Below are 21,274 nucleotides of genomic sequence, written 5' to 3'. Positions count from 1 at the left end.
ACTGAAACCAGTAAGTGCACGGAAAAAAAATTGCCCTCACAGTATTTCAGGGTGCTGTTTTTGGTGTCAGCTGAGAGAGAGCAAGATACAATTGTGTTGTGCAGTGCATGTTGTGCTATATGTTTGCATAAGGAGGCTGATTTTCTTAATACAAACAAAAAGTTTGAGGTTACACTCAAGGTGTTTCTGTTCCCAGTGTACCAATCTTCCTGACAACTTCTATTAGTTCCTCAAGTTGCAGGAGCTCAGACTAGCAGGGAAATCACCCTTATTCAGAAGTACACATCCTGGTGTATTCTTTAAAACCAGGGATGGACAAAGACAAGAAACAGGGACTCCTAACTCCATATGCTGAATTGGGCTGAGCCCAATGGGCCCGTGTAGAAGGTAGATTCTCAAATATTTGGGGGTTCAGGAACACAGTCAGTGCTGGGCCTGGGGACTGAGAAGCAGCAGAGCAGAGCAGCTACAGAAATCAGAGCTCTGGATTCAGGCTTGAATATTTATAGGAGCCTGTGTAAGTAAGGGCATCTCTCTTCTAGTCCATCATGGATACCTACTATAAGTTTTATTTCTTGCTATTGATCTCTCTCCATTCGCTGCCGTAAACTGGACCTGATTTCTTGATCTATCTCTCTGTAACCATCTACCTTGACCCCCGAAAGCTGTTTACAACAAGTAAATTAAACTGTGTGCAGTGGTGTATTGTCCCATCAGATGGCACAGATGAGTTCTACAGCCTCCTTGGAGTCACCCAAATCAACTATTAATAGCTGCTTTTCATGTAAGAATTCCAAGGCCGTTCAGTTTTCCTTTGGTCGTCAGATATTCTGGAGGGTTTTTTTTTTCTTTCTTTCTGAAATTGTTGTGCTGTTTTCGGTACTTAAGAGACAGACTCCAAACGAAGCAGCCATTCCTAACCTATGCAGACAAAGGGAGTGGTTCCCTTAGCAACAGGAACCATGTGGAGGTTCTCAGAGAGCTCTCTTTTCCCCCTACTCGTGTTTTCTTTTAACTCAACATTTTGCACAGCATCTTGCATGGAGACTCCGACAGCTGGGCTGGAGGCAAACAGTTCTTCCGGCTCTGGCTAAGCAGTGCTCGGAGGGCAATTGTTCCACGCTCATCAGACAGAAAAAATGATAACCATGGGTAAGTGAACTGGCACACAGTCAGAGTTCATGCTGAGGAGGGGGAAAGTTTACTGGCTGGCAACCAGAAGTGGCCAGCACTTCCCAGTAGGGCATGTACGTTTGAAACAGGGGTGCTGATGTGATGCTTGCCTTGTTTACTGGGAGGGTTGCATGTCTGCGTTTGGCATTTCAGGGGTTTGGAAACATTAGCACAACTGGGTTCTGGTCCTTAGCCTGCTGCTGACTTCTTTTCTAGCCCTGAACATCTCACCTCTCTGTTTTCCTTCCTCATCCACCAAAAGGATATGATATGCCAGGAGGACCTGGAAAGGGCTGTAAAGTACTGTAGGAATAGACCAGATTGCTTGTGAAAATCATGTTTGCTTTTGAAGTTGATGGCAAGGTGTGCAGAACCTGAGATAAAGTATTGATCTTCTATTGCAGATTTAACTGAATTAACTTTTCTGTAGATAGATCTCCTTGCTTTTCTTCATAGTACACAAGAGGTGTGTGCATGTAGTGTTTGTACATGTATGTCTATATGTAGAAAAATTTGTCTGTGCTGATGTATAAATAACAGAAATAGAGCAGTTTATTTCCCTCAAAACAGCTACAGCATTGATAAAGTAGTAGCTGTGATTCAGTGAAATCCAGCATACTATAAAATAATAAAATTTAATTTTTGTGTGTATTGAAATAAACACTTCATCTGCTGAACCTAGAGTGCTACGTATTACCAGAGCTCTTGCCAGTCTCAGTTAGAAAAGCCTAATACATAAACTCCCTAAGTTTGTAGTCATTTAATCTAAAAAGAGACATCTGAATTATTCCAATTTTAAGTCAGTTTATTTTGTGGGGGATGAATTAGTCTCTCAGTTCTTCCTACTTTAATGTACAAAGTTCCTCCAGTCACAATTTTTCATCATATTTTAATTAAAATTCGGGCACCCAAGTCCATATTTTGCCAGATGATGCAGCACACTGACCATTTGGGTGCAGGCTCCCTCTGACTGCACACTCACAGACGAGTCTCTCAGTGTCGCAGTGGGTGCATTTACCACCACAGGCAACTTAGTTGTTCGTCTTTCAGCTGTGATACTGCAGGAAAAAGGAGCTGTTGGTGCCTGCACGCACAGAGCAGCTGCACAAGTGTCACACACCACCTCTCCTGGTGTGTGCTGTCAATAATAATGTACTGTCCTTACTTTTCCTATTCCTCACACAACACTAACCTACAGATCACTTGCTATGTGCTTGTACTGCTGAGCTTTTCCTGGGTGATCACAGGTTCCAACAGTCACAACACCCCCTTTTGCGTGGGGATTGACAATTTGTCTCTGAGCTCCAATTTAAATTAAGAACAATTGCCACGTTTGCACCTTTATGAATAATATTAGCTTTTGTGCTCGAATAAAGATGAAGGCAATAATGAGTCACTCAAATTGTTTCCCTTTTCTGTCTGTGCTTATATTTCCATCTTTTTATGCCCTGCTTCAAACAATATTACTGCTTGAATCAGTGACACCAGCTAAGGTACAGGATTAAAATATTGTACATTTAGTAAACAGTGTTTGAGTTCCTAATTACAATTTGGCATGTACATTTTGCAATATGTGAAGAAAATCCTGGATTTATGGTGTGTGGGGGGTTTAACCAAGGATTTTAAGTCATTGCAGATTGATCTTCTTAATTTCTTCCCCCGTCCCCATTTGGTGTCTAGTTCTGCAGTTTTTCCTTGTTTGACATTTACATTTTTGGGTAGAGTTTATTTTCAATTTTCATTCAGATGAACAAAAATGTCAGTACTTTTGCCAGGCCTGCTGTTAGAGATTTTGTATGAATAAACCGCTGAGAGCACTTTTAGTTACTTCACATTTACTGAGTCTGTCCTGTTATCAGCATTAGTTATAGTCTGCCTTTCATCCAAGCATTTGAAGTGCTCTGCACACGTAAATGAAGCCTTCCCAGAAATCTGGAGACAAGGAAGTAACACCAAGGGATCACTTCATCCAGAAACTAAGTAAATAACAAGAATTCTAATAATATAAAGTGCTGCATATCTTAGAAAAGGCAGCAAAGATCTAATGTAGAATAAGCAGATCAGATTGATGGCAACAGCTATTTCAATTTCTTAATGCTTTACACATAGGACACATACATATACACTAAGCTGAAACAGGAGAAAAAGTGGAAGTTAGTCTTAAAGATTAAAGAAATGAATGATGATTGACCTATAGGAAGAGTTATGAGAAGCTGATTTATGTGGCTGGCAGCCAAGGAGTTGGCAAAGTTTCATGCTTTTAGCAAGAGGGATAATCTCATACAGATCAAATATCAGGATCTTACCATTTTTATATAGTATATGGTTTTTCAACACCAAGTAAAAGACAAGGCTTATAATGTGAGTAATTCTTTGATCAATCTGATTTACTCATTAAAAGATCAGCAGGTATAAGTCCTCCAAGACACCTCTAGATAAAAGACAGATCATATATCAGCTTGTGCATGGCTCATGGCTTTTTATATTGTAGCCCTGAAAAGAGGACTCGTGTGATGGTCTGGTGTGCTGCTTTCACTTGTCTGATTCCTCCCTAAAATCCGTCATTATTCCATGAAGGTAGGCAGTGGGCATCCTCTTCTGTGAAAGCTTTTCAGCATCTTTTGTTGGAAGAGCCAGAAAACCCAGGAATTGTGAATGGTCCTTACACAGGTGTTTCCAGTCCTAGAACGGGTCTGGCTTTTTCAGAGAGCCTTAAAGGATTTGAGAAGCCAGGACTAGTCACCACCAACAGTGTGTGGCTGGAGCTGCAGGCTTTATGCTCGTGTCAGGTGGGTCCTGACTGGGGACTGTCTACTTTGCAGACTTTGTGTTGTGGCCAGAGAGATGTGTGTGGATCAAATACTGATTAGTCTGTGGGACTAATGGCCCAGCTACTTGCTTGTATAGATGGAGGCTCTGAAAGCAGACAAATCACCCCAAATCGTTCATTGCCCCAACATCCCACTCAGTTATGTTGTGTCACTGAGCCAGCTACAATTCCTGCTGCAGCACATGTAAGAGCAGTGTGCTCTGACTGACAGAGGGAACAGCAGCTGTGAAAACACTGCAGCAGTGGGCTTAGCTTGTTCCAGGTTGATGAGAAGGCAAACTCTCCAAAGACCCCCGAGAGCACTCTGGTTTCTAAGGTGTACTAAATCCAGGGCTTTCACATCTTCATTGCTGGTGTCGCCCTTGCTATGTCATTTATGACAAAATTTGCTATAATCACATTATGTTGGCTTGATGTGTAGGCACTCAGGCACACTGAAAAAACAACTGGAAAGTGTTGGAGCCCAAAGATTTATTTTACTGAAAAAAGCATATTCCCCAGCAATTAAGATGTAAAACTAACAATGTGATGTGCTGAAAAACGTAAAGGCAATGAGCAGCACAATTCTGAAGTGCAAGAGTAGGTGGGACATCTGAAAGTGTTCAGCAAGCAGTTTGGATAAACAAATCTCACCTCAGAGCCTTTTCAAATTCACAAACATCACACATACAAGAAGTCTTGGATTAATGTTTCTTCTCTCCTCCTGAATGTTTTCAATACAGTTTTAATGGATCACCCTATGGAGAATCAGTATTACTTCCTTATGCCCTGCTTTTATTAATTCTCTAGCCATGAGATTTGTGGAGCTGTTCTCTCTTCTTCCTATGACAAGCTGGTTTTACTTTTTCTTTTACCTGAAACAAGTCCATCATTGATTTTGTAGCCTGCTTCTGTGTCATCTTGGAGCCTGTGCAAAGGATCATCTCATAGATTATTTGGATTGGGATTTTTCTGTACTAGTAAACCTTGAGAGTTTGGAGTGCATTTTGGAGGAAGGTCCTGGAAATTCAGTATGAGCTTGAAGTTGATGTCTAAACTTGCCTTCCCCAGAGACATGTCAGAAATGCATCTAGAGCAGCTCTGAGGTCGGGGTTAGTGTCCTGCCTTAAGGCAGAGGGTGCGCTGGGAAAGATGGAAATCTGCAGAGGGATCCTAAAACACTCTTTGCTAAATATTTTAAGGCTAATGTCTCCTTTGCCTTTTGCCTCCTGACAATGTTGAAATTAATGATCTTTGGATTTAAATTTCACATGGAGTCAAGCTGAGATGATGTACCTGAATCCAAGTTCCTTCTAAACTCAGAGCTGCTGCAGCTTTTGTTCCGAGCTAATCCTTGTGTGAATCATATGGCAACGCTCAGCAGGCCTGGGCTCCTGAAGATGTTCCTTTGAGGTCAGCAATTGTCTCAAGCAAATATTTGCCACTTCATAAATCTCTGCTTGTATAGGCTGGATTCTATAGCCTCTCTTTTTGGGCAGTGCAAGATTGCACAATAGCCATCATGCATCACCGGGGGAGTAACAAATTCTTTTGGAAAGGGAGAGTGGATACTCAGACTGAAACACAATGTTTTTCGTAGCCAAACTAAGTTTTAGATCAGTCAAACTGTCACTTGAAACAGAAATTTCGGGTCCAACATTTTAATGACCGAAGTTATATGTTGTAGCAGTTGACATGTGCAGCCAGTGCACTTTTGAAAAGCAAAGGGAAAGTTTGAAATATTTCGCTGAATGCATGATTATAGTGCTTGGGGAAGTTTATGTAAGACTATTTAAAATGATGACTATATTTCAAAAATTGTTATAATGAAGTGTATCAAATTTGTTCAGAAGTTAATGTTGAGCTAGAATTCCCATTTAGCCATTTGTTCCTCTTAAATATATATATATCACTAGGCATTTTATATATGGAAAATTTGATCTATGGTCATTGCAAAAGGATATGGAAAAGCACTGGCCAGTTTTATTGGATTCTATCTGGTGTGACAATACTTTTTGGCTCACAAGTGAAAGTAATCATTCAATTTTTATTTAATATATAGCCAGAAAGTTATTCTTTAAAATAATCAGCATAGCATTTTACTTTGTTTGAGTTGGAATTTCAACCAGATGATGGTTGTTAGGGGCTTTTGGGAACTAAATGGGTTAATACAGTATAAAATTCCCTCCATCTAATTAGTTAATGTTGATTATTTTAGAAATTACCTCTATTGTGTAATTCCTTCTGTATAACCTGATTGCTTTCCACTGCTGGAACTGTGTACAAAGAAACCCTAAGACATCACTGGGCACCTGAATGTCTCTATGTTGTTTATTTACAGTGTTCTTCAGGTTTCTGACACAATGTTACATGACTTGGACTGATGCTACCTGAACTTGACCATTGTGTTCAGTTTGGGATTAAAAACAAATGTCATAACAGCCATATCTTCTTATATAAAGTATTTTTTTATCATTATCTGCATCTCTTTCGAGCATTTGGGACAGCAAGTGGCTGCCTGAGTGTTTAGAGGGGCAAGGAATGAGCCTCAGCTGTGACATGTTTCAGCACTACCAAATCCAGTTGAACTCCTGCAGTTTATATCAGCTAAGGAATGGTTCCTTGCAGCAGTACTTTATAAAATAACTTGATTTCATTTTGATAACAATAAGAAGCTGAAAATTGCAACACTTGATGTCTTACAGCTAAGCCTGTATTTTTACTTCACGACTCGCCACGGACACGGTGTTTTAAGGCATTTTTAAATTCTGTAGGATGATGGGATGATGAAGCTTTGGAGAGCACACCAGATTCTGAGAAATGTAAGAGAAAAACAGGATGGAGGGAAAGATTGGTGTGTGAGGAGTTGAAATTTCTTTCATTTTGTCAGTGCTTATCTGCAGTTTGGGGACAGCCATTGCTCCAGACAGCTCCCATCCCATCTTGTTATTGTCCCTATCGACCAACAGTAGCTCCTTGCTATTTTCTATTTAAGGGAATGAAACAGGATGGCAAAAGCATTTCTCTAGTTAATATCTGCTGTCGTGTTCATAGGGCTCTTTATTCAACCCCACAGTATGCCTTAGTTAAGCTGTGAAAGGGCTGTTATTTCCACTGAGCACTGTCAGCCCTCACAGCCTGATTATAGTGCCAGTTAGGATTAGATTCAGATTCATCATTCAAGAGGCAAAGAACTGGGATAGAGAGAGGAGAGATGCTATGGGAGGATGGTAATGGGAAAAGTGAAATATTTTAGCCTGTTACCCTCTAGTCTGTCTGGCTCTTGCAGGCAGAGGGGGCCAAGTGAGAGATAAATGTATGTGGTTTTAAACAAACTTCATAACTTGTAGCTAAACATTAGTTATAGATATTAATTAGCTCCCTGTCTCTGCTATTTTGTTATGAACCTCTGTCCACTTTCTGGCCCACTTTTCATTAGGTTGACTAATAGTGGATTTTTAAATGAATTAAAAACTAAGTGCCCTGCAGGAATGTGTGGAGAGCAGAGAGGTGACAGCAGTGCACTGCTTTAGTGGGAGCCAGAAGCTGCATGTTGAGAGTAACTGTGGTCATTGTTGCAGGGGATTTTATTCCCTTTGAAAAGTTTTACTGAGCTTAATATTGCTGCTGAGAAAGGTGATGTTTTAGACTTCGTATTTCAGTTGTTGACTGAAATATGTTGACTAAATACACACTAAAGTGTGTTTAGTTGTAAACTGAGCAAACTCTCTGTAAACCATGTCTCAGTCCTTACTTTTTCAAACACCTACTCACGGGTCTTACCTCATCAAAACCAGCTATTTATGCAAACAAATGTGTTGATTGGCTTTCCTTGCTTTCTACCAATGAGGTAGAAAGACTCCTGCTTTCAGGACACTGATGGATTTATTCATGTTACCAATAAAATACGTAAGGTACCACAGTCCTTTCAAAGTGCCCAGCCAACTTTATTGGGGCTTTTATCCTGCTCACAAACTTTGCCTTACAGGACCAGGTTTCAACACTGATAGACTTCTCAACAAGTGGCTGGATTGTTTAATTCATGTTAGTTAGGCCCTTACATTTCTTAAAGAGGGTACTTAGATTTATCTTAGAATTTCAAATTAATATTATAAAAGGGTTTTGTTGGGACAGAAAGGGAACATAATCCAAAAGCCTCTAAAATTAATGGAAGTATTTAGCTGATTTCAATGAGCTTTGAATTTAACTGTCAAAGGATGGTTCAGAGAATTAATTAGCTTATTTAAATAGAAACCACATTTATGAAACTGATAATAAGTTTTTCTGTCTTGCTAAAAAGCACATGGTCTCTAGGATCAGAATCCTGAAATATTCAGTACTCAGTAATGCAGCTGAAATAGTAGCTCCTACTGCATTTTACTCTTTTATTTTTTTTGTTCTTAGAGATTGAAATTACATATAAAACCCAAGACACCCAACTGGTCAAACATGGGAATGGGACTAAGCAGGGTCAGCTGCTAATCATGCCTCTAACACTTTGTAACTAAACCCAGAGATAACTATCATCTCTTCATCCCTTCTGTTTCCTCTGTGTCTTATTTATTTATAGTGAAAGCTTGAAAGGGAAAGTATTCTCTCTTGCTAAGTGTTTGTAGAGCACGTAGCCCCACTTTCAGCAGGGGCCTCTTGATACTGTAGTAATAAAAACAAACAATTAACACCCAGAATAATTGCTTTAATTAGATGGTTTAGAGCTGACCAACTTCTGATTATGGTAGAAATGTGCCATGCTGGCTGCTGTACAGGGGACAGAATAACTGGTTTGTGTCCTTAGCTTGCCAACAATAGTCTTTTGAACTGGAGTTATTAACCTTTATTCCCCCTGAACTGAAATGCAATACCAGTGTGGTAACAAACAGAACAAAAATGCAAGCCATGTGTCCATGCATCACTAAATGGTTTTATTCTGAAAAAAACCCAACCAAATCTATTACATTAGGGATCTCCACAGATCATAATTCAGTCCTGGTTCTCAACACATTCTCTATCATTTTCTTCATGCTTCCGTATCACAAGATTAAAGAGTAATTTCCTTAAGATCCAGAATTTTTCTTGTTTCTGGAAGTTCTGATTTATGTTCGTAGTTCTCCGCTTTGTAGAGTTGAGAAAAAAAAATTGTTCACAGCTGGTCATTTGTAAAGTTCTAATTTGCAATGGGTGAAAGTTTTTAGGGTCAGGCTCCATGGAGCTCTGAGCAACCTGGTCTAGTGGAAGGTGTCCCTGCACATGGCAGGGGGTTGGAACAAGAGGAGCTTTAAGGTGCCTTCCAACCCAAACCATGCTAAGGTTCCATGATTTTTACTAAATTTGTGTTGTTAGTTTTCAGTTCAGCGCTACAACACAAAATGTGCCCCATGTTTGGTAAGGGTGGAAGGCTGGAGAGAAACACCTTGGTTTTGTCCAAAGATTTACTGGAATCCTCTGCTGTGCCTTTCTTTCTGCTGAGACCAAGGAAATTCTTGCAGACAATAAAAAAACAGACTCAGGGTTAGAAGTGTAGAGTAAATCAGATAAATTATTTCCTTCCCCTAATGAAACATGAATAGTTTGTACAAGATTCTACAGGTGAAATTCATCATTAATGGTTTCCTGTTCTTTGGTTAAATCTGAAACAGGAATGCAGAGCTTCCGAAAGTTCTCACTCATAGTGTCTTACTGTGACCACTGAGAAGGGCTTCCACCATCCCTGGGACAACCTTCCTTGTGTGTGAGGCAGCTCAGAAGACATTTCATAAAATAAGACCCTGTTCTTCTGAACAAAGAGTATTTTAAAACACTGGCTTTCAGAAATCTGTCTTTCTTGGGAGTCACTTCATTTTTTGATTTAAAGGTTGGACTCAGAGATTTGTACAGGAAGAACTGGATTATTAACATGCAAAACTAGGCACCAGCAGACACATAATATACCTGTCTCGAGGTATTTTTGAAATGTCACCTAAAGTAGTTAATAGCTAATAGAAAAACTCTGCAGAGGAAGCTGGGGTGTCAGATTCTGTGTGCTAGCACATGCAGCAACTCTGTGTGGTCACTTTGAACACTCAGAACCAGACAATTTATTCCACTTTCTAAAGATTTGGGGTATAGTGAGCAGATTAACACAGGGAATTACTTCTGTAACTTTATATCCCAGTGTAATTTGAAGTCACTTCCGGGATAGACAAATGCAACAGAAAATGAAACAGAAGTAAAGGAACAGGCAGAAGCCAAGCAAGCCCCAGTTTGCAACCCAGACTGCAAAGCTGGAAGAAAAAAAAACCAGTTTCCATCTGGCTGAACATAAAGGAAACACGACCCATAAAAGGGGATATTGAGATCTCCTACAGGTTCAAACGAGGACAGCTCTGCATCCTTAGAGAAGCCAGGACCAAACTTGTATGGGAAGAAATATAAAAATAGCCTGTCAGCAACTTTGTGGTTTTGTTTTCATGTTCTGCAAGACAATCACTGGTGGCAGACAGACCACCCCAGTTTGCATCTGACTAATCTGCATTGGAGGCTTAAAAATGAAATACGGTTTTCCCCTAGTTTCTCGTAGATCTCCCAGCTGATAGTTTGTGGGGAGGGCTTTTATTTGGCATATTTGGTCAGATGTTAGGTTGGTTAGGAAGAAGCGGTAAAAATAAATTATTTGCTAACCACTATGCAAATTAAATGCATCCCCATCTATGAGAAAGGATCTCCTTATGTAATTCTGTCTTAGTGTGCTCAACCATTTGTCCCTCACAAAGTGCTGTGGATGTAGGAGTGGGACCTAAAGGTTCCACAGCCACTTTTTCTCCCTTGGTTAAATGCCCCATTGTAGCTAGAAATAAAAACATTAGAAATGGCTCACATAGGCCAGGCACCTGAGCACATCTTTAACTGTTATAATCTGATTTTTTCAGAGATTGTTATCTAAAAGAATTCCAAAGGGACATGGAAGGGAAAAACAGTTCATAGGTGGGTCCAGTATCACCAGGGGACACCAGTCCATGGCTCTGCTGCCACATTTACTACTAATAGTAGCTACATAATGTGCCAGCCTGAGCCTTCCTGTACCATCCCCTGCTCCATCTCCTTGGAAATCTCTTTGCAGCACTTCTTGTGGAAGAGGGGAAGCCAACTTGGAGTTAATTCTGTTTGCCATGAATGGAGTAGTGCCCCTTCATTAGGTCACACAACAAACTCATAAAACAATAAAAATAAATCTGATTTTCATTCCTATTTTGTTCCAGAAAAGTTCTTTTGTGTAAATGAATGTTGTGGTTCTTTTTCCAAGAATGATGTGGCTTCATGGGACAGGGAATGGTGTCTTCTGAGTTTACATGGAAATTGCCAAGAAAAAGACAAAAGAAAAATTGTATTTTCCTCATTTAGAAGTCACTCCAGGAGGCTGATTTCTCAAGAGCATAAACCTCTGCCACATGATTTTATTTTGTGCTTTTCACAACTGATTAGGGAAGATAATTCTGGAGACTTTTAAAGAAGAAAATGAGAAAAATACAAAGTCATAAACAGGAATAAGAATGGCATCTTAACTATCATCTGTAAATACACTGCCTTGATAAAGGAGCGTGCCTACTGGCATTTTCTCTTTCAGACTGAAAACTAACTCAATATAGATAATTTGCTAGATTTTTCCCTTGAAAAGTTGAGCTCTGACCCTGGCTATTACCACAAAAAACATTTAAAAATCACATCCCTGATGTTGTGTTTAAACCCCTTCCCTTTCCAAGTATCAGCTGACCAAGGTATTTCAGCTTATTCCTAAATATAAGCAGATTATTGAATTGTGCTGAAGTGGCTGTGTGAATTTCTACTCCAAAAAGAAGGGCTCATGTTTTCAAGTATCTTTTTTAAATGCTTCTAAAATCTTCAACCATATTGACTGAGAAGAATTTTAGAAAAGAGACTCGTGCAGTAGGAGATTCCAGTGTTGTGTTACTCACTGCTAGTAGTGATGCTCACCTACTTGATCTAAGAAATCAGGATCTGGGCCAAATCTTGTGAGTGTTTTATGGCCTAGAATTTCACAGTTTGCAAATGGAAATCTGTTGCTCTGAAAATTTTACTTGTCTTCAGGCTGTCAAAGCTCAGAGAGAACCCAAAAACTGGCTGAGAACCCAAAAACTGGCTGAGAACCCAAACCCCAAAATTTTCACCAAACTGCAAAATGAGTTGAGGTTTTCTTGTCATGATGTATAATGATGCTGATATTTACAGCAGAAAATACTCCTTTCCTAGCTAGAACTGTAAAGCTTTTAAAATAAGCTTCTTCAACTTAAATATGGTGACATCTATGAACTTCTGCCAATTTTTATCAGCAGAATCATTGGTTCCCTGGAAATAAATCCTACAAGCCTCTTGAGAAAGCGCTTTAGAATTCAGAAATGTCAAAATTCCTAGTTGTGATCAATAAAGGATTCTTCAGCTGGCAGAATAACTTTATATGTGCTTTCTCTACACACCAGTTTTGTTGACATCAGTGGATTCTGTACGTGAACCAGGACTAGCAGACAGTGGAGTAATGGCTTGAGCAGCAAGAACAATTTTTCAGTAATTGAGCTTGCACATGGAGTAGTGAAGAATTTGCATGGTTACAGATGTTGTAGCAGATTAAATATAAAGGCACTGTTACCTGCAGGGATGAAATCCATCTTGCCAGCCCGTTGGAAGACTCGTGAGAAGGAATTTCCTGTTGTGGCCAATTCCACCTCTCCTCCCTCCGCCCCCATTACGTCTTTGCCGCTCCTGCTCCTCCAGCTCCATCTGAATATATTTTCTCTACGGCACATTTAGTTATCAATCAACAGGAATCTCAGCTGCTGTTGTGCTTGGTGGACAAACTGTTCTTTCTTTACACTAACAAGGAATGCCTGAAATAGTCAGACACACAGCACTGATTGATGCAGCTACGGTTTATACACCTAGATTCAGACAGTCTGCAACTGCCAGAATTAATGGCTTATTATTAGAAAAATACTTCTACTAGACTTATAATTTAAAGCCATTTAAATGTCTCAGGCATAATCACTGAAGTTCAAGTTTTAGCTCGTAAAGTGCTTGATGGTGTGAATTAGACACGTCTGCCTGTCTCAGGTGCATTTGCTCTTAATGTTTTTGCTTTTTAAATGGGGTTTTTGTATTTGTAGAATGTGATATCTGGGGTAATCAAGATTGATGCACAGCTTTCTATAGATTACAGAATGTCCCCACCTTATATCACTGAGCAGAAGAGAAAACTGTTACTCTTTCACTGAGTCACACCCAGTCCAAGCAGGGTCTGCATCTCCTGGGAATGCGGCTCCCACTTTTCAGTCCTCAAAGGATAGCAGTGTTCTGGTATTAACTTCAGAGAGGGAGGAGTAATTAAAAAGTGAAATGCAGACTTTCTCACTCCATAAGCTACAAAGGAAGGGCAGGGAAGGACACAGCAGGCAGCGGTGGGAGCTGTGTCTCACTTATCGTGCCAGGGAAAAGCATCTTGAGGGGCTCTTGCAATGAGCACAGTTCTATAGGGCTGAGTACAAAACACCCAAGCTTCAAACCAGCATATTAACAGTCTGATTTAGGGGAAACTGGAAGAAAGATGAGGGGACCTAAAAAGTTTAGGATAGTTTAAGTTGTTGCAGGAACAGAGAATGACCAGATGCTTACAGCCTTGACCCGTCTGGTTATCTCAGCTCGGTGAGTGCCCACTGCTCAGGGAGAGCACCGAGAGCCCATCCCTGAAGGGATCCTACATTTGCTGTGGTCTTGGCAAAAGCAGCAACTGCTGCTTCTCCTGGATTTATTCTCTGACATAATCCAGAATTAAGGGCCCCAAAGAGAACACGTTGGCAGTGAACGGTACCAAGTGAAGTGTGACAGGAATAAGATGCTGCACAAACAGGGGCTATGGGACAAGTAGCTCAGTTTTGCCACACACGTGCTTGTTGCCTTTGCCTGGGTCTCTTAACCTAATGGTTGGCCTTTCTGGTTTATATAGGAGAGTTTAAGTTTGTGACTGGCTTTCATCATGAAAATGAAGCATGATTTAAAAGCTCCAGCAGCACAAAACGCAGAATATTGAGCTGTGGAAAGCCTGCCCAAAGGCTGCATTAGCCTGAGTGCTCAGAAACAGTGCACGGGCTGCCCAGTTGGGTGAAAACAGAAAAACATGAGGGACTAAAAAGGGATTGTGGCTCTAACTGAGATTCAAAGCACAAGGCTGTGTGTTGTCTAAGCAACAGTCTGCACCCAGAAAAAGCTGTCAAACAGAGCTGGGTTTGCTCAACTCACCGTGTGTGGTTTGTAATGTTCAGCACAGAGCACCAGGGTGCCCACGCAGGGACAGTCTCTTACATGGTGTTGAACTGTAAATGGCTGTAGCTTTGACACCTGTGTTAATGCAGCACTTGGAGGTGTTGTTGCTGGGCAAAATTGTAAGAGAAAATTACCAGTGCACTCAAGGAAGCTTTTTAACTGATGGGGTTCTGCTAGCTAACTAAAAGAACTTGTCTGGGAATATCTAACATTTCAAAATATTTATGAAGGCTGATAGAAATATTTATTTATTTATAAATATCTTTTTATCTCTATTCTGTTGTAGCCTGGTCGATCAGCACATCTGCTTGAATCATGTAAAGGCTTTTGTGAATTGATAAGCTGAAAAAAGTGCTGTATGCTGAGAAGCAGATTTTTTTTCTTACAAATTTTATGCTTTAAAACCACAAGTTCTGTTATTTTAGCAGTCCTCTTTTGAAAGAGAATGTTTTTCATGGTCCACTATTCCGCTCTCTCTGTCATCAGTAATGAGAATTAAAAGGTCTCAACACTAAGGCATTTTCCTCTCGAGCTAAACCTGTGCTATTCATCAGCTTTCAAAGAGAGAGAAAGGACTTAGGGTTGATCTGGGAGGGAATCAGAGGCATCTGGTAACTTTGAGAACATGTGGGGCTCCATCCAGGGCTATCTGTGTACCAGGATGCACAGTGACACTCCTCCAGCTTGGTTGGAAAAACAGATTATTTGGAAAAACAGCTTATTCTGCTGCTCTTGCAGAGAACATCTTTTTCTTCTTTTCTCCATTGGACTCCTGGTAGCTGAGCTTAAAGTGCTGCTGTGTAGGGCACAGCACTCGTGGCTGTGGCAGAGCATTGTCCCCTGGTTTGTCAGAGCACTCAGTCACTCTGTGAGTGAGCGGGGGGTGTTCAGTTCATCCCTGTTCTCTTCCCACAGGAGCTGCTTCTGAAAAGGTTCTTTTAACTCCAGCAGTGGCAGGGAAAGCACAGTTAGTATTGATTCCTCAGCTCATCCAAGGCAAAATCTTGTTTCGTGTTTTCTAGGTAATTCGAGGCATCCTTTATAACCACGACTTTCAGACACCCCTCAGACAGGAAAGAGTTCTGGAGCCTTTTTTTTAAAGTGAATTCAGATATAAGTCCTTTCCATTTAGCCAGTCTTGCTGAATCTCAGTGCATGTGCTGTATTTAAATGAAGCATAACTTTCTTCTCTATTTATTTACATTTCATTTATTTCAGAAATAAATTCCTACTATAGTCAGTGACAATATGCAAGTGTATTTTTTTAAAAATCTGGCTCTGAGTAGTTAATATACTTTTATACAAATTAGGGCTAAATTAATGATATGTTTGCACAAGGAACACTAGGACTGTTTGCACTCTCACAGCACTAGGAAGTTCATGCAAGGACATATTTCTTATTTTTATTTAACATCCCAAATTTTGTTGACTCAGAGTCTTAAGGTTAATAGGCATATTTATAAATATAACCACATCAATCTATATTGTGGCTCTCAGTAAGTGCTAGAGAGGAGTTATTTGCACAGGAAGTTAAGACAAATTAACTAAAGATATGATTTGAAAGTATATTAGTTAAAGTGCATTAAAGCTTGGTGTGAATGTTCTCATTCAGAAATAAAGTGACTGTAGTTCACTTTACCTTAATGCACTTTAAATTCACACCTTTCAGCTAATTTAGCTTAACTTCCTGTGTGGACAAGCCTTAAGATTGTTCCCATTAAATGGCTGTGCTGAGCTTTATTTTCTACTTCTTAAATCCAAACACGTAAAATAGTCTTATGTTCTAAAGAGACTGTTTTAAAAAGAGAATTTGTTACGAGTTTTCCAGGCATGGCATTTGCTCGAGTGGGGTATTAGCTGGTAAATTTTAGGTTATAGTATCTTTTTTAACTTTTATTTTCAATTTCAGGGATGAGATTAGTGAGAGATAGAATGTATTTATCAAACAAAAATCATAAGGCACTATAGAAAGCACATAAAACTATGACAAATCATACCCCGTGAGTCTATTTTCACTTGGGAGTCTACTGGAGCAGAGCTTGAACAATTGTTTGAAGGATTTCTGAACTTCAATGCTCTGCAGAGAAGGTGCTGCACATACCCAGATCAATGCACCAGCACAGCCACAGTGATTGATGCTCCGAGGATGTGAGACTTGGAGTGGGGACACCCACACACAGAGCTCTGCCCAGGAAGCCTTGGCACTAACGTGGCAAAGCACAGACATTTTCTGCTTAAAACAACCCATTTCCTCTCAGTGTTCAGCAGTAATTTTGGTGTAGGTATTCCATCTTCAAGATGGATGTTTCATCATTATTTATTACACTGTAACCCTTTGTGTATTTTGGGGTACTTAAAGTGTATGAACTACTCACTCTACTTCTCAGCATAGATTTTTCATGAGTTTAGGTTTAGGTTTATATCCTTTTATTCTCATGTCTGTTTTCAGATAATTGTTCTTCTCACTTCCATTAAAAGCAGTGTATTTCAAGCAACTGAGCTCTGCTCACAAAAACATTTGGTTTGCAAATTGTTTAACGTTATTTGACACGTCAGGCTCTTCTTAATGTTACATATCTATAGTATCAGGGATGTAGGCACGACTGACATAACTCTCACTAACTGAAGTTTAATCTCTGGGATGTGAATTTATCCAGTTTACTCACAGTGACATTATTTCCCCTTCCCAGCACCAGTGCTTCTGCATTCCCTGTAGGTTGCTGTCTCAGGAACAAGGATGTGAACCAGTGGTTGGATCTGCAGGGACTGTTGGTCCCCATCCAGGAGCCCACCTGAGCTTCCACTTAATATTTAAGTACTTAAGTGGTCTCCTTGTTTTCAGTGGAACTACTGAGACTTTTGAGGCGTTAAAGAAAATCATGTGCCTATAATGCTTTCCAGGGTTAGGAGCAGAATGCTGAACACATTTTAGGGTTTAGCACTATGCATTTTACTCTGCTGATGACATGAACTTTAACCAGGGAGTGTGTGTTACAGTTGCCAGCTGTTATCCACGGTGCTCCGAGGCTTGATCCGAGCTGGCAGGTGGCTCCAAGGAGACTGTGTGGCAGCTGATAGCTGAGTAGGTGTGTAATAAAAATTGTAATTCTGCTCTTCAGATAATGCTGAAAAGGCTCCAGTTTTCTTTATCATACTCTTTTCACCATTTGTCTCACTGTTCAGATTTTTAGGAAGTAGTAAAACAATCTTTAGAGCAATCTTTATTAACTTTTTCTCACTTCGAACATAACTTCTGTTCCCTCTTTGCATTTTTGATGGAAGTCACAAATCGTTTGAGAAAATGAAACTCCCAAGTAATTCCAGTAAAGCCAGTAATTCCTGATGGCCTTTTCCATAAAAATCAAACCCTAGTGAAATAGAAGAATAATATATTAAATTGTACATTTTAAAATGGGTAAACAATAAGCAATAGTAGATATGGGAGTGAGATACATTGCCAAAGACCAGCTTTTTCACACAGCTAATAAGTAAGATAAAATACATTAACTGGTGCCTGAAAATGTATTTGTATTTCATATGTACTAGAAGGTTTACAGTGTACAAAGGAAACTAAAAGCCTCTGGCATCATTAATGGTTCACATATTTGCAAGACTGTTTTGCCATTGGGAATTATGACAATAATAATGTTTTCTGTGAGTTTGACAGTAATATGGTGCCATCTCTTGAATCATAAACACAGAATATCATGGAGCTAATATGCCTTAATAAACAGAGGCAAGAAGCATTGTACAGATATTATTTGTGCTGCAGGATCACCCACAGACCCTATTTTATTAGGTTTTCCCCACAAGAAGGGGAGCTTGCTGTGCAGACAGATGATGGATGAGGGTGGAAGGGGTCAGAGAAACAGGAAGCGACTTGGTCACAGTCACATAACAAGAATAGAAACGAAGTCTCCTCGCTCCCAAGCCCAGTGTGGTATCCAGTGTGGTATCCAGCATTCCACACTGCTGCTCCCTCTGTGTGCTCACTTATTTCTTAAGTTCAACCACTGCTTGAAATCTGAGCCCACCTCCCCTGGATGTGACAATAAGCACCACCAAAGTTTTCAGTAGGTAAGTTGAATGGGCAGGTTTAGCATATTTTTTAGCAAGTGTAATATCAGGTTTCTAATTTAGTCTGCAGAGACCATCGTTCCTGTTGCATTTTAACACCAAAATAGCACATTGGGCAAAATGAATTTGGCAGAAATAGTGAGTTTATCATCTCTGTGTTTCCTCTGTACATGTGAGAGGTTCAAAGTTGCATTTCTAGTTTCTTCACAGACAAAAGTGTAGTGTGTGGGAAGGCCTGTAAACTAGTGGTGTCTGCAGCCAAATTTTTAGATTTAGGGATGGTTGTCAAAGGAAACCTTTTATTCAAACTGTTTCAGCTTCAAGAGAAATAATTAACTTGTACCAGCTTTTAAGCTAAAGTCATAAATGCTGCAGACTCTTTTCCATGGTACACCCTGTTCATCTTAAAATCAGTATTTTGTTAAAAAAAAAAAAAAGAAAAAAGAAAGAAAGTCAATCCTGTTTTTCTGAATCAAACACATAATTTTATGGCAAGCTTCTGTAGTGAGAGGTGGAGCAGTGAGATTACTTCCTTTATGATGCAGTGTGAGTGTAGCAAAGGATTCAGGGAGAGAGATGAAGTATCCCATAGCTACAAGAAACCTTCTCCATGTTCTATACATGTACATTATCTCACAATTCCAGCAGGGGAATGTTTAGCTGTTATACTTGAGTCATGTTTTAACATTATAATCATTACAGTGACTCGGGAATTTCTTGGGGAACAATTCTTCTCACTGGCATTTACTGCGAAGGAACACTGGATACCACACCTCCAGATCTTCCTTTCTGGATAAAAACTTTATCTGCCAAGATTTTGACCTATTCATTTATCCAGGCTCTCTGGTAGCACAGGAGGCCACCTGGAGCATCAGTGACTGTGTCCACACGCAGTTGTAGTGAGATGGTTCTTACAAGAAGCCCTTGAGTACATGCCCTGCTCAGTTGTTGTCTGCCCGAGGCTGAGTTGACACTTCCCAGAAGTTTTGGACACACCTGCCCTACCTCACACATGCTTTCAATTCTGGGTGCACCCCCTCAATAAGTCAAGTCTTTCAGGAAGCATCTGAGCTGCTCCACAAGCTCTGTATATTTTTTCCCTGTTTTGTTCCTTGTGTGCACAATGATCCCCCCTAGAGCGGGTCTGACGTGACGTTTCCAAGGCGCTGAGCTGGGACTGCGCAGGTGTTGCCCAGCATAGGTGTAAGTATTTCAGTCTGGATTTCCTACAGCAACCCCAAAAGCTGTGGCTTATGTTTGGCTGAAACAGTTGCAATCAGAAAAAGCACCGAGTTGTTACTGTACGGACCGACTGGAGATGAGGGAGAGAAGGAACACCTCAAGTCAAGGGGTTCAGATTTGCACGGGGCAGCCCTGAGGACACACTCAGGCTGCAGCAACACCAAACACAGCCCTGATCCACACACGGGGGATTTGAATGCTTAGGAGAGAGTTGCAACTTGTGCTTCACTTGCAGAGTTTTTCAGGAATTACTTTTCCTCTGAAATATGAAAGAAAATTCATTCCTGAATTCCCATAGAAGAAGAAAGACAACCTTTATTTTAATCGCTGATGGAAATAAATTTCATTGTGCAGCCACTCTTATTCACAGTTTATTTGGACCACGTGTCCTATCAACACACTAAATTCTCTGTTTACTAAAAGAATATGGCCAATATATTCAGATGTGGCTGGCTTTTACTTGTTTCAAACTTCATTGTCTGCTCTTCTGAAAATTTGTTTGCTTTAGAAATTACATTTGCATGCAAGTTGTTGTCAGATAATAATTACAGCCAAAATACACCAAAGCCATGGCTCTCATGTTTGCATTCTGTATTCCTTCACTATCCACTAGGGCAAATTAATTACACTGTGTTTCTTTTGCAAGTCAGCAGGAGGTAAATTGGTATGATAGAAATGAAAGGGAAGAGTTTAAAAGAAAATTGTCAATCAATTTGTTAAGTTTTAATTTCTCTTTGCTGCATCGTTTCGCAATATCAGAGCCTGAAAATTAAATGCCTGTCACTGCTCTGGGCATGGTCCTGGTGCTGCTGGCACAGGAACTGTTAGTGGCGAGAGAAAATGCCAGATGGCTTTTAGAATGGCAGCTAAAGGGCATCCTGAGGACTGAAAAATGTGTTTAATTTCTAATGGGCTTCATCATTCATTATACTTAAGAGATACTGAATAACATGGACTTGATTTACTTTTTTTTTTTTTTGAGGCTTCTGGTATCTTGGTCTTTGCACATGGAGGGGGTGGGGAATTCCATCTTAATTTTTTCATGAAAATGGTCTTTAGGCTTGAGTTTATATATATTAAAAAGTGCAATGTTGTAGAGTGTGTGTATTGCTCCTACTCTTTACACCTTGGTTTAGATTAAAGAACTGAAGGATGAGGCAGAAGCACAGTATGTACATACAAAGGGGAGAAACACCTGGGTTGAAAGGAGCAGCAAATATTAGAAAAGCTTTTTTTTTCACTTTATTTTCTTTATTTTGTTTTATATTTATATTTAGGGGCAAGTCTGGGAAGTTCACAAAACTCATATGTAATAATCCTGGTTCCTTCATTGAAGGGGTTAAAGATCTGACTCTGATCTGAACCTTCAATACAAGTGCAAACTGAAAGATGTAAATCTGATCTCACAAGTCTAGACATAACTGTCAACTGCTTTTAGCCATTGGTCTGTATTGATTTTTATGTTCTTAGTTTTATTTAATGAACAGGTTATTTTTCCCTTCCTCTGTAATTCTGACCTTATTCAGTAGAATCTCAATCTGCAACTCCCCTTTAACGTTCAAAAAAATCTCTTCCAAAACAGGTTCAGAAAGCAGTTTCCTGTGCGTTTTTATGAGGATGTTATGAAAATTAGGGTTGCATTTTTGACCCCATTTAATCTCCAAGCAT

At 39.9% G+C, this 21,274-nt stretch overlaps 1 protein-coding gene across 2 annotated transcripts in view; it reads left to right on the top strand.

The window, feature by feature from the left end:
• ANKFN1 (ankyrin repeat and fibronectin type III domain containing 1) overlaps positions 1-21,274 on the top strand; it is a 132,958-nt gene that overhangs the window by 20,025 nt on the left and 91,659 nt on the right. Inside the window, exon 1 of one of the 2 annotated variants that reach the window (XM_017812028.1) lies at positions 971-1,152. The exons of the other annotated variant lie outside the window; for it this stretch is intronic. The gene's annotated coding sequence lies outside the window, so the exon portion shown is untranslated. Of the gene's footprint in view, positions 1-970; positions 1,153-21,274 lie in introns of those variants that run through there. 2 annotated transcript variants of the gene reach the window in all.

The sequence above is a fragment of the Lepidothrix coronata genome, unplaced genomic scaffold (assembly GCF_001604755.1).
Source record: "Lepidothrix coronata isolate B3197 unplaced genomic scaffold, Lepidothrix_coronata-1.0 Scaffold34, whole genome shotgun sequence".
Classification (NCBI taxonomy): domain Eukaryota; kingdom Metazoa; phylum Chordata; class Aves; order Passeriformes; family Pipridae; genus Lepidothrix; species Lepidothrix coronata.
Note: the sequence above shows the minus strand (reverse complement) of the source record. Positions and strands in the feature narration are given on the sequence as shown.